The sequence below is a fragment of the Anas acuta genome, chromosome 20 (genome assembly GCF_963932015.1).
Source record: "Anas acuta chromosome 20, bAnaAcu1.1, whole genome shotgun sequence".
In the NCBI taxonomy this organism is placed as follows: domain Eukaryota; kingdom Metazoa; phylum Chordata; class Aves; order Anseriformes; family Anatidae; genus Anas; species Anas acuta.
In genome coordinates this window covers 4,405,452-4,417,642 of record NC_088998.1, presented here as the reverse complement: position 1 = coordinate 4,417,642, position 12,191 = coordinate 4,405,452, and the positions used below count along the sequence as shown (strand labels likewise).

Sequence of the window (12,191 nt, the reverse complement as noted above, 5' to 3'; positions counted from 1 at the left end):
TGGAAAAGTCCGGGGAAGGTCACTCTTTTTTCTTATTTCTTGTAATCAATCTTATTTTATCAAAGGCTGCAGAAATACAGCAATAATCTAACCCGCATTGTGGACACTTCTGAACTTGCAGGGAGATGTGGCAATGCCTTCCCTCGTAACGGAGGCTGGATCAAATGAAAGCCTTTGACTGAATGAACTATAATTGCTTGTTCGATATCTGCAAACATGGTTGGCTACCTGATGTGTTTGCTAAATGGCTGGGTGTCTTATGCAAACCTGGCTGCGGAAGGCTCTGGATAAACAGACCGGTGGAAACTGGACAGGGGTGACTTCAAATCAACCGAGCAGTCAGGTGTAATCCGCCTCGGGGCTTTTGTTCTGTTTGGTTTTCCCTGGGAATGCACAGAGGGGAGATTTGATGGGTTTCAGTACACACAGCAGCAGAGCCCAGGGCATCCTGCTCCCCGTGCAGCCAGAGAGTCGCCCACCACGCTGTGGAGCCACCAGACCACCACGGTCAGCCAGGTTGGTCCAGGGGGCTTATCCCACTTGGCTTGGCCCTTTGATGGTCGCTCCAGTTTCCACGTGCAGCTGGGAGCTGCCTTACTGGGAGAAGGCAGGCGATTCCCCCACCAGCAGCCCAGGCTTGCCGTACGGCTCAAGGAGCCCGCAGCGAAGCATCGCAGGACGTCCTGCCCACAGGGGGACGATTCTTTCCTAGCCCTCATCAATTAGTGGTTGCTTTATACCCTGAAGCATGAATTTCTCCATCCCTCATACATTTTTTATTTTCTCTAATAGAATTTCTCATTATTCATATGAATGTCTAATCCTTTTGTGAATCCTCCAAAGCTCTTGGCTTCAATAATATCTGTGGCATTGAGTGCCACATGCTAATTATATGATGTGGAAGGAAAGTATTTCTATCAGCTTTAAATCATTTGCTTTTAAAATTATTTTAATGGTTAAATAAACCACAACAGAATATAGCTTTTCCTAGATAAAGAACATCTTGCCCTAAAATTTCAGATTTTTTTTTGTTTGAACTCTGGGAAACTGAGGCATGAAATGATGCAACTTAGTATTGGTCATTCACTGCTAGGTATAAAGACAGAGCCCAGCAGTCCTACTTCTTAGATCCTTTCTAGAAGAGGGAAAAGAAAAAAAAAAAAAAAAAAGAAAGAAAAAAAAAGAGATGATTTTTTCCTATACACTGAAAGCTGATGTAGACACCTCAGGTTTTCATGTTCATTTTAAGGAACAATCTCATTGTCTCACCCTTGTAAGGCAGAAAAAAACCCATGCCATTCCCTTCTGATATAGAGACTGTGTTAGAAGAAATGTCAGGGATCACATTCTGCCAAATCAAGTTTACTGTGACCCACTGGGAACCAAAGATAAACTTCTGAAAAACAAAAGACTAACACGTTGAAGCTACTGGGAATTCTCTGTACTGGACAGGATTAAAATCATTCTGACTTTTCTATTGCCAATAATCTCTGAGAGGAAATTTGATTTTCCCTCACCGTAAATAACTTTATACACTTGCTAATATTATCGGGAGCAGTGTGACGAACAAAGTCATGCAAAAGATACCCTACTTACCAATATGCAAAGAAAGGCTCGGTGATAAAACACCCACCCCCACTCCAAATACACCTCAAAAACTAGCCGAGGACAGGGCATTACTTTCCTGCTGCTTCTGGCTAATGTGATGTATATAATGGCTCCTGAAAACATTTTTGTCATGCACGGATAAAGGAGATGGAAAATAATAATGCCTACTTACCTAAGTACAGTATTTAGATGACCCTCGCTGCCGCTGTATTTGAGTGCTCCACATATTTGGTGTATTTATACTCTGAAAATCTCGTGAAGCAAGGAAGTGTTGACAGCCCCATGCTACAGGAGAGAACTGCCATGGAGGGAACAGGCACCATGCAACATTACAGACGTCTGTAGCAGTACAGGAACTTGAACCCAGGTCACCCAAGTTTTAGGTTATTGCTCTAGCTGCACTATAGCCCACTGTAGTGACCCAGGCTTACAAGTCATTTTGTCTATCTCTAAAGGAGGGATTTTTAGTACAGGAAAACATCTCAGAAAATGACAATATCAACCCATGAAATGTCTTCTACTAGAAGTGATATAGGCAGTCTTGTGAAAACGGATCGTTGCATTATTTTTTTTTCCAGCAAAAAAAGACAGATTTAAATCCCAGCAAACAGTTCTTGGGATAGGAACACCACCACCTTGGTGAGATGCTGCAGTGAGAGCTGTCCGCAGCCCTAAGGGACGTCTGGAGGAGAGATGAATTGACAGGTTTCTGAAGACTCAGGTGATCACTGAACCACCATCTCCTCCTAAAATGAAGAGACGAGACACAGCAAAGAGCTAGGAAACATGGCCCCAAATGTTCTCAATCCTCCTCATCTTAGAATATGCAAGTCCCATATGGATCGAGGTCTGACATTACTCCAGACAGAAGATACTCTACAGCCTCCTCAATCCCTTACCCATACAACATGTCTTCCCCTTGTTTACACTGTAATTTAAATTAATGTTTTAATTTTTCAAACAAACAGTGACATTGCTTATGAATGCATTACCACTGAATAATCTCTCTTGAATATCAATTAACTGAAGTAACTCCAAACTACAGAGCCCTTTTAGTCAGCAGCATGTGCTCACAGCAACAGATTTGTTTAAAACAACCAAATTTCATCAAGTTTTTAGCTGTCAAAAGGAATCAGCAGTTGCAGGGAGCACTAGCTGTATTCTGGGAAGGAGGACTCTGACGGGCTGTATACATGGGCTGCGGAGCAGTACAGCCAGCACCACGTCTTACACCCACTCCAAATGCGACCAAGAAGCCAATTAAACACCCCAGAAGCCTCTGATGAGGTAGGGCTGCCTGCGGGGGCTGCTGTACGGTGTGGTGCAGCGTGCTGGGGGCTGAGGTGCTGCAGAGCTGGGAGTTAGTCAGCAGTTCGGGAAAACTGAGAGGAATCGGGGCTGCCTCCTGCTTACCGCTGTATGTGTCTGAGGAAACCTGAGGCAACGGAGCACGTTGTCTTCCATGTCACAGAGTCACAGAATCATTAGGGTTAGAAAAGCCCTTCAAGAGCATCTGGTCCAACCATCCCCCTACCACCCATGTCACCACTAAACCCTGTCCCCAAGCACCACATCCAGCCTCTCCTTGAACACCCCCAGGGACGGTGACTCTACCACCTCCCTGGGCAACCCGTCCCAGTGCCTGACTGCTCTTTCTGAGCAGAAATGTCTCCTCATTTCCAAGCTGAGCCTCCCCTGGCACAACTTGAGGCCATTCCCTCTAATCCCATCATTGGTTCTCTCTGAGAAGAGGCCGACCCCCAGCTCCCCACCCCTTCCTTTCAGGCAGTTGCAGAGAGCAATGAGGTCTCCCCTGAGCTTCCTCTTCTCCAGACTGAACACCCCCAGTTCCCTCAGCCACTCCTCACAGGACTTGTGCTCCAGGCCCCTCACCAGCCTCAGAGCCCAGCTCTGGACACGCTCCAGGGCCTCCATGTTCTTGTACTTGGTCCCTGTGCCAGCAGCAGTGATGGCTCAGGGGTAAGAGCTCAGGATGATACACAAGCTCTTGACTATAGAGGCAGCTAAACCAGACGTGCAGCTACAAACTGTCATTTACCCCAAGAAAAGCGAGCCCCGAAGCCCCAGATAGGATTCACAGCTGGGGATGTGCTGCTAGGCCTGGCCCAGCCACAGGGAAGAAGCGTGAGTTGAGGCAAAGCCCTCTGATGGGTGGGGTTTTGTTTCTTTCCCAAGGGCTAAATAGTTCTACGAGGTTGAAACAGCATTAACAAAAAGCTGATGGAAAGAAATGGATGCCTGTGGGTCTGCCTCCAGCAGGAGCTCCCTGCTGGTGGAGCAGGACCGTATTTCCCACCAGGGTGAGTAGGAAGGAGAGCGAGCAGACTGCGCTCCCACTGCAGGCCCCAAAGCACCCCGTGTGTTGCAGGGATGGTCAGGGCAGCCCCGAGGATACGTGTGCCATACAGACCCTGTCCTTAAGCTCCTCTTCTCTCAGCTTCATCTGCAGCTGTGGCAGCAGGAGCTGGGGCTGTGAGCCTGGACGGGGACTGGAAGGACAGCGAGCCGTCCTCAGGGAGCCGCCTCCATCTGCTGCTTCCAAGTGGGCACGCAGGCGTGCAGAAGTTTGGCTGCCAGGTAAATCAACCCCCAGAGCCCTGAAAACTCAGACCTCAGCCACAAGAGAGCAGGAGCCAAGGAGATTACAAGCTGCAATCGGTGGTCAGCACCTCCACGATCCCAAATTAGTGCCGCTCCTCACCGCTGGCTCGTGGGGGGGACACGTGCTGCCAGCTAGCGCCTCAGCCGGCCTCACAGGGCCGAGCTAACAAACGGAGCTGCAATATTTCAATCAATAGGGGGAAAAAAAAAAAGAAACAGAACAGTCAGGGAAGACAGAGACATTATTGATGCTTCTATTACCGTCTGAAATTGGTCACTGTGGAGAAAAACAAGTAGCCACAGAGTGGACCTGGCCTGACCTTTCGCTCCTCAGCTGGCAGCAGATTGGTCATTCCAGTCACTGCCGGTGAAAAATGAGGCCGGAGTCATCTTCTTGTAGCGGCTGAGGGACCAGCGCTCGGTCCCCGCAGCAGGACACAATTCACAGGTCAGGGGTGAAGCTGCAGCCCTCGTCGTAGGCTGTGGAGAGATTCCCACCTGACATATCGGGACGGGGAGCAGAGGATCGATTCGCTGCTTAACGGGAGCGGTGTGCCTCCAAATACAACAGGACAGATCAGGCGGAGTCCCCAAATGGGAGAGGAGTTTCAGAGCAATGGGCAGAGCAGAGCAGAGGGATGTGTGCCCAGCAATGCACTCAGGCAGGGAATTTTCAAGACAGGCAGCTAAATGCTGAAGAGTAGGGCAGGACAAAGCACAGAAGGGACTTTTGGACTGCACGGTACCAAGACAGACACAGCAAACTGGGGCATCGCAGACCAAGTGCTCTGTAGCTGCACAAATTCAGAAAGAAGGACGGCGTTAGGACTAATGCACAGGGCAGAGAGCCTGCAGTACACATCTCCTCCACGAACTGCTCACATAGCCTCGGATAAAGTCACTTTGACTTTAAGTGCTGCAGTTCCCAACAGCTATAAAAATGTTTTTCTTGTCTACTTAGATGATACAGTCTCCGAGGCATATGTCTAGGTGCAGTGCCTGATGCTTTCTTAAAGTAAGTCATAAACACAAGATTTAGGATTCTCCAGCAACACAGCAAACCTTGCATGCTCAAGGCCAGGTGAGGTTGGTCAGGCATCCGCAGGAGGACTCAGCTTGGGTGCAAAGGAGAGCAGAGGACAGCCACATGAAATAAACCAACCTGGCACTGAGCAGGAGAAGCTCTGCCAAGAGGAGATGGGGACACCCTCTTCTGGGAGACCAGAGTGGTCCAAGGAGGAAGAGGATGGTCTGTGTGTCCAAAAGGATGAGCTAAAATAGAGCAGGCAGAGGAAAAAGAGCTAAATAAATGCGAGGTGTTAACCTACCAGTGGGCAACAGTTCATGGAGAAGCACAGCAGACTTCTTAGAGGGACAAGGAACCCTGGAGGAAGAATTTGTTTTCTCAAGTGTTTTGGTTTGTTTAGTGTTGTTTTTGTTGTTGTTGATGGTGGTGGTGATTTTTTTTCAGTTGTCCCTACACATTCATCTGCCTAAATGAACATCAAGACCCTGACACCAGCCCACCATAGGTAGCTTGGCTCCCCAGATGGGCTTCAAGAAATAGCTCTTAGCTTCCTATCACCACGCTGAACCAACTTAGGTGGCGAACCCTAATGAAGAACAGACGTCAGAGAAGTGCTTTAGAAGAACAGGTCACAAACACTCATCATAAATCTGCTCGGATGCACTTTGGGGAATGCAAATCACTTAAATTATTCAAGTGTCGAGCTGTTGGGACTCCAGCAGGCTGAGAGCTGTTGCAGTGAAAACCACTGCAACCCAAACAGGGTAAGAAAGGGAAGAAGCACATTTTAAACACAAGCTGCTCCACCTGCGCTGTAGCTTGTAAGCACCAGCTGCAGCTGCGTTACTTACCAAACGGCAGGTCTGAAAGTGTTTGGGGGCACAAGGCAGGGAGAAGGAATAAGGATGGGGCAGTAACTGCAGAGAAGTGATGGAAGAGAATAAAAGCACTTGGCTGTGGAGCAAAGGGTGGAATGGAAGAAAGATGTATGTGATGTAATGGTGATGTGATAGCTACCTCCTCAATTTAAAATCCAGCCATGATAAATGTAGAAAGGCACTTTGGAGAAAGGAGATTATCCTCTCCCTTCTCCTGGAGATGGAGTGCACAGGATGAAATGCTGAAGTCAGTTGACTTGCCCAAGCAAAGAAAGGTAGGGAGCTGGATTTGGGTCCATGCCTCTCCCCAAGGCACCCGGCTGCCATGTGGGGCTCTCCTTTCCGTCTGGGTGGGCTCCTTCACCTGCCTGCTCCCCGGGAAAGGCTATTTGTAATCCAGCTCTTAGGATATTTAGACACACTCTTCTAATTACCAGCCTGCATTTATTAATGGTCTGTTTATACCCATTTGTTCTTGTTTCAGCATTGTCCTTTAGATTTAATAGCTCCTTTCCTTCCCCGCTGTTATGCCCCAATCTGCTTATGTGCAACAATCCCCTCCTCTTTTTCAGTCTTCAGTTTTGCTTGGCTAAAAAAGCTAAGCTCCTTACTCGTCTCTTGTAAGAAAGGATCTTCATTCCCAGACCATGATTTATTATTCTATTGTTTGAAAAATGCCTGTCAAAAGTTCATTATTTCCTTCTCCTCTTTTTTTCCTTGGCTAAAATTCAGAATTTTGAGCAAAAATAAATGTAGTGCTTTTGCTGTCTGCTGCTACCACCAGCGGCAGAAAGACTGACTCGAGTTGCTACAAAGAGCAGCACAGGCAAACTGTGCAAGCAATTCAGTCATCAGGGGAGTTTAATTCTACCAACCCACCTGAAACCTTTTAAATTTGCTTTTCAAACACATTTTTAAGAAGCAAATTCTGCCTGTGACAAAAAACACATGGGTATTATTTGCAAGAAATAGTGTTTATTCATCAAAGTCGATAGGAATTGCTGTGGTTTATATAGATCAGCTCCTATTCAGTTACAGACGGCGCAGTTCAGAGAATATCCAGGCACAGATAAATGCTGGACTTTGTTGATAAGATATCTCGTGTCTCTCTGTACTTAAGGGCTTTAGAAATTGATTAACTGAAACCCTTATCAGGAAGGTAACTATTATAATACTCATTTTACTGACGAGGAAAACAGAGTACAAAAAAAAAGCTCAGTGACAGACACAAGGTTACACAGTGAATTAGTGGCAGGAATACTGATTCCATCTTCATCTCCCTGCTCTGACCATTAGCTACCCTCCCTTAATCAGCATCTTCCCCCCTCTAAGTTCAGGTTTTACTTTTTTTTTTTTTCCCTAAATACATTTTCCCTGCCTTTCAACATTTTCTAGTCTGGCTGGAAGCTATGGAAAAAACACTGCCTATAGACAAAAAGTTGGCCTCAGCAATATTTTAAGTATGACAAGGGAAAAAAAAAAAATCTCCCTGAAAGAGCATATCCTCATAAGATTTTCAGCCTGAATTTGCAGCTTCGGAGAATTGAGCTAAGCTACCGAATGGCTGGGTGCTTTATATGAAGCAAACCTCTTAAGGGTTTGCATTCATGCATTATTAGTAGCTTCATTCTATATCTAAGTTACTTCTATGGCTCCTAATTACCACTGTATCTTAATACCTCATCTTAATGTATTTATCCTTACTGCAGCCCAGTGGAGCACGGCAGTCTCGAGGCTCCTGCTCCATGGACAATTTTTATGTTGTAGAAGACTCAGAGAGACGATGAGCTCCGTCTTTCTCCGCTTCCCATCCCAGAGGCAGGCTCCAGGTTGCAGCTGGTAAAGCCTCAGCTCGGTCCTTTGGGCTTTGTGCTCTGGCCACGTACAGGCTCCCAAACTAGACAGCCAGGTGTAGAGAGGTCCCCGTGGCCACCTACAGCTTGCTGGGCAGATAGAGCCTGAAATATTCTGATATATCCCGTGTCTCTCTCTATTTTTTTGAGATATAGATTGAAGTGACTTGCCTGAGGTCACCAAAGAAGGCAGAGGCAGAGAGAATTTCACCATGGTCCCGTGGCTGCTTGCCTGGTTTGGTAAAAGCGGTAACTTCTCACTAAAACTAGAATGAAATACACAGCAAGAGATGAAAACATCAGCCCCAGGACTCCATTTTGGGGCTATAATGCAGGAAGACTTAAAACATTTGTAAGATAACACCCCCAATATATCTACGGTTTTTCATCAGCCTGAGGAATGTTTCTCCCTGCTCGGGTCTCCTAACTCCAGCCTAATGAATAAAAGGGACGTATGAGCAATTGGTGCTCAGAATTGATCGCCTGTACGAGGAAGCCATTTCATTGCAGGGCTAGAGATTGCACCCCCGTGCCAAGAAGTGTCCTCCAGGGCTCCTGGATATCTAAAATGTTGCTAAAAACTTGATCTAGCCCTTTTGCCCAGGGGCAAATTCCACCTGTAATTATTAGGACCAGGAACGCTCACCTAGTCCAGGAGCCTGACTACTTGAACATTTATCTCCATAAGCTTTACACTTTAATAAATAATTTACCCCCAAAATGCACTTAAATTAGATCTATAATTCCAGCATGAGGCTCTGGTGGTGTGAAGAGACCTCCTGACTTTGCTCCGATCATTTATAATGCCACCATAAGCCATCAGTGGAATTGCAGCATTATTATTTATAGCACCGCTTATATTGTTCCCTCTCTCGTTTATTATCCTCAATTGGAATGGCCCCAGCCAGGCTGCACGGAAAGATGCCGCACAGCTCCCAGCATGGGTCATTTCTTAGCACCAAAGTGCTACCATCCCACGGAAGCAGCGATGTTATCAGCAGGAGGATGGCTGCAAATTGCCTGGCTCTCCTGTCCTAAGTGCTGCCAGTCCTTCTGCTCAGTTTGGGTAGCATCAAGGGGGGAGGCGCCGAGGCTGCATCTTTTCGGTGGCTGCTTGCACTTCCCAGCTTGAGGAGGGCAGGTGGCAGCCCCGACACTGCACGAACCTGTGCAGAAACCTGCACGGGATGGGAGACAAGGAATGGGCACCTACATGTGCACCCTTCCCTGCATCCCCCTCCTGAATTCGCATTCTGCAAACCCCGACCCCGTCCTCCTTACTCTGGTAGAAGCCGCTTCCAATTACTAAATCTGGGATTCAAGAAAAAAAAAGAAAAAAAAGTGTCAGATTGAAGATCACCTGGTATCCCCGATGGTTTTTCGTTCCAGATGCATTATGATAATTGTAAGTGACATCACCTCGTGCTATTTTTGTCACAGGTGATTTTTTTTTTCATAATGCATAGAACATGAGAGCCATCTCCACGGTGCAGGGGGTGCACGCTCTGCTCTGCTTCATCCTGCACTGCGCCAGCAACACCCGACCCGCAGCAGCCATCAGCAGGACAAGCCAGAGCCCAGATAATAAAAGCAGGCAGAAATGCAACATTTCCATGGGACGTGCTGCGAGCATCACCCATGGCAAGCTGCTGCATTGCCAACATCCTGCCTTGCCATTGCTCCTACTCCTAAATGGGTACAAGAACCTGTCTTAAATGGTTAGGAAAAGTCTGCCTTTTTTTTCCTCCCACCCTCCTTAGCTTGCCTGGATTTCCTCCCGTGACCCACTCGTTTCGCTGCAGCCCCACCTTGGTGCTGACAGGCTTCCTGCCCCCCAGTTCAACCTCTGCAATCACATCATGAAACGATACAACGGAGTGAAGAGAGGAGCAGATAAAGGATCAGCACAGCTAAAAGTGGGAGCAAAGAGCACAGGGAAGGTTGTACGTCCCTGTAGCTCAAAACACAGCCACGCAAAGCAGGGACAGCGCGGCACAGCCACGGGGATGGCACGCACCTCGGGCTGGGTTTCAGGGCACAGCAGAATCCCACCAGGAAAGAGGGATTAAAACTTGCAGCAGGAACAAAGGAAGTAAGTCCTTTTGTGCCTCCCTCCCTTAAGAAATGTATCAGCACGCTGGCAGCAGAAGGCCTTTCTGGGTTAATTCATTTTTTTTTCCTCCTGAGTCCAGCAACACCAGAGTTCACTTAGGCAGAGCACAAACCCCCCTCCTGAAAGGAGCAGGCAGGCTTTGGGGATTTCGTTTTTCTTGCAGAAAAGAAAAACTAGAAGGAAGGAGGGGGGATCTGACTGTGCTGCCCCGTGGAATCGCTCCATTAACGCTGATCCCCCCCCAGCCATCCAAAGCTTTGCTTAAATCCGCGTGGGCTGGAGGCTTTCAGAGGCAGCCCCCACTTGTCCCTGGTGCAGAGCCGGCAGCAGGGGGCTGGGGATGGGGCAGCAGAGGAGCAGCCCCTCTGCTCCTCGGGTCCACTTGTTAACTGGTTGTTGTTGTTGTTGCTTTCTTCTGTGTATTTCTGGAAAATCAGAGGCTGACCACGCTCAGGACCACTGACGAGCTGGGTTGGGGCAGCACGCCACACTCAGGAGCATTTTCATGAGCAGGCAGATGTCCGAAGGGGCAAAGTGGGGCTCTGCTTTTGCCTGTGGGAACCCCCATGTCTGAATAGCTGAGGCAATCAAGCCAGAGAGACCTTCAAATGATGTTTTTTTCTTCCTTTATTTTTTTTCCTCACTTGTAGTTGTCTTGCTGAACATTGTTGATTTGGTGGACTGCAGAAGCGGCCATGTGGGATCTTTGTGTAAAGACACACGTCATTAAAGAGTTATTCAGTTCGGTCCTAAGTCAGCTGTGTGCCACACTTTTGATGTCCTTTCTTCTGTCACTGACAAGTAGTTATATTAAGAATAGAAGTAGCTATATTAAGGATAAAAGATCTGGAAACTGAAGAAGATTTTAAAGCAGTAAAAAAATCCCCCCCTTTGGTCTCTTCCATAACAAAGGGTTTGTTTTGGGCACTAAATCTCAGCTTTCTGTCACTGTCATTCGCTGTGTCTGGTTTGGAGCACGGCAGAGAGGGACACACAAGTCCCACTAAAAGCCATTAAGGGCTGTGGAACTGGCCCATTGGTTGTGCAGACATCCCTCAGAGGTATTTCTGGCACTTGTGGTTCCTGGCTGGGTCCTGAAAATGGGGATGGAAGAAAAAAAAATAATCTCTATATCTATATAAGTATCAGAGCTTCGAAAAAAAATGAAGAAAAAAAAAGCATTGAATATGGGACATGGGAACACAAAACCTTAAGTTTTTGACAGGCTCTGCTAAGACTTTATCCCCTTTCCTCTTCTCACAATTCGGAAGCCCAAGGAATTTTCCAGGCACAGCTCACGCACCACCCCCAGCACATGCCCATATGAAATGGGGCCACGATGCTCTTACGAATAGTCGGCCACCGATATCTACAGACATCCACCCTCAGTGGACTGAGATCTTTGTAGCTCTGACTACTCCTTCCTAAATAAGCTCCTCACGAAGTTTCACATCATGCTGGCATCTCGTATTTTTCACACATCTATAAAAAATGATGTTTCCGTGCATTGTTCTTCCCTCAGAATTGAGGAAGTCTGTTCCATGTTATGAAAATCTCTGCTCGCAGAGACAAGAAGGGAAATGCACTCACTACTTTGCCCCCTTGCTGTCCCTGAAACTCCCAGGAATGTCAGTCTGTTCCTCCTGTGACGTGATGCTCCTCCTGGGGTCTCAGCCCAGCCCGGGACTGTTGGTGCAATCCGTGTCATCGATGTAGAAAAGGGATGAACCAGATTCATCAGCACTTCGGTGCTTTTATCCACAGCCCCGTTCAATTCAGTGTTTTTCAGATTATGCTGTAGCTGTTTTGACTCTGCCCTTGCTTCACAGGTGAACTTTGCTGTCAGGTAGATAGAAATGATTGAAAAGTCCCGGTTAGTTCTCAAGAATTGCAGGCTCTCTCTGTCCATTCATCTGTCGATAGGCACATTTCCTCTCTTGCTAACGTGGTGTGTTCAGACAGGATGACATTTTTTCCCTGAAACATTACCCAGCCGAGTCCTGCAATAAATGGCTGTGTATCTTCAGAAGATTTGGAGCTCCTGATTGTAGGACTTGAAAATCTCCCTGTAAGGAGCAAAAGGTTTGAAA

The 12,191-nt window shown here is 47.3% G+C and overlaps 1 long non-coding RNA gene across 1 annotated transcript; it reads left to right on the top strand.

The window, feature by feature from the left end:
• Positions 1-6,130: 6,130 nt before the first annotated feature.
• On the top strand, positions 6,131-11,781 carry LOC137842805 (uncharacterized). Its single transcript, XR_011089224.1, has 3 exons — positions 6,131-6,410; positions 7,903-8,044; positions 8,145-11,781. It is a non-coding gene; the product is annotated as an uncharacterized lncRNA (long non-coding RNA).
• The last annotated feature ends 410 nt before the right edge of the window (positions 11,782-12,191 follow it).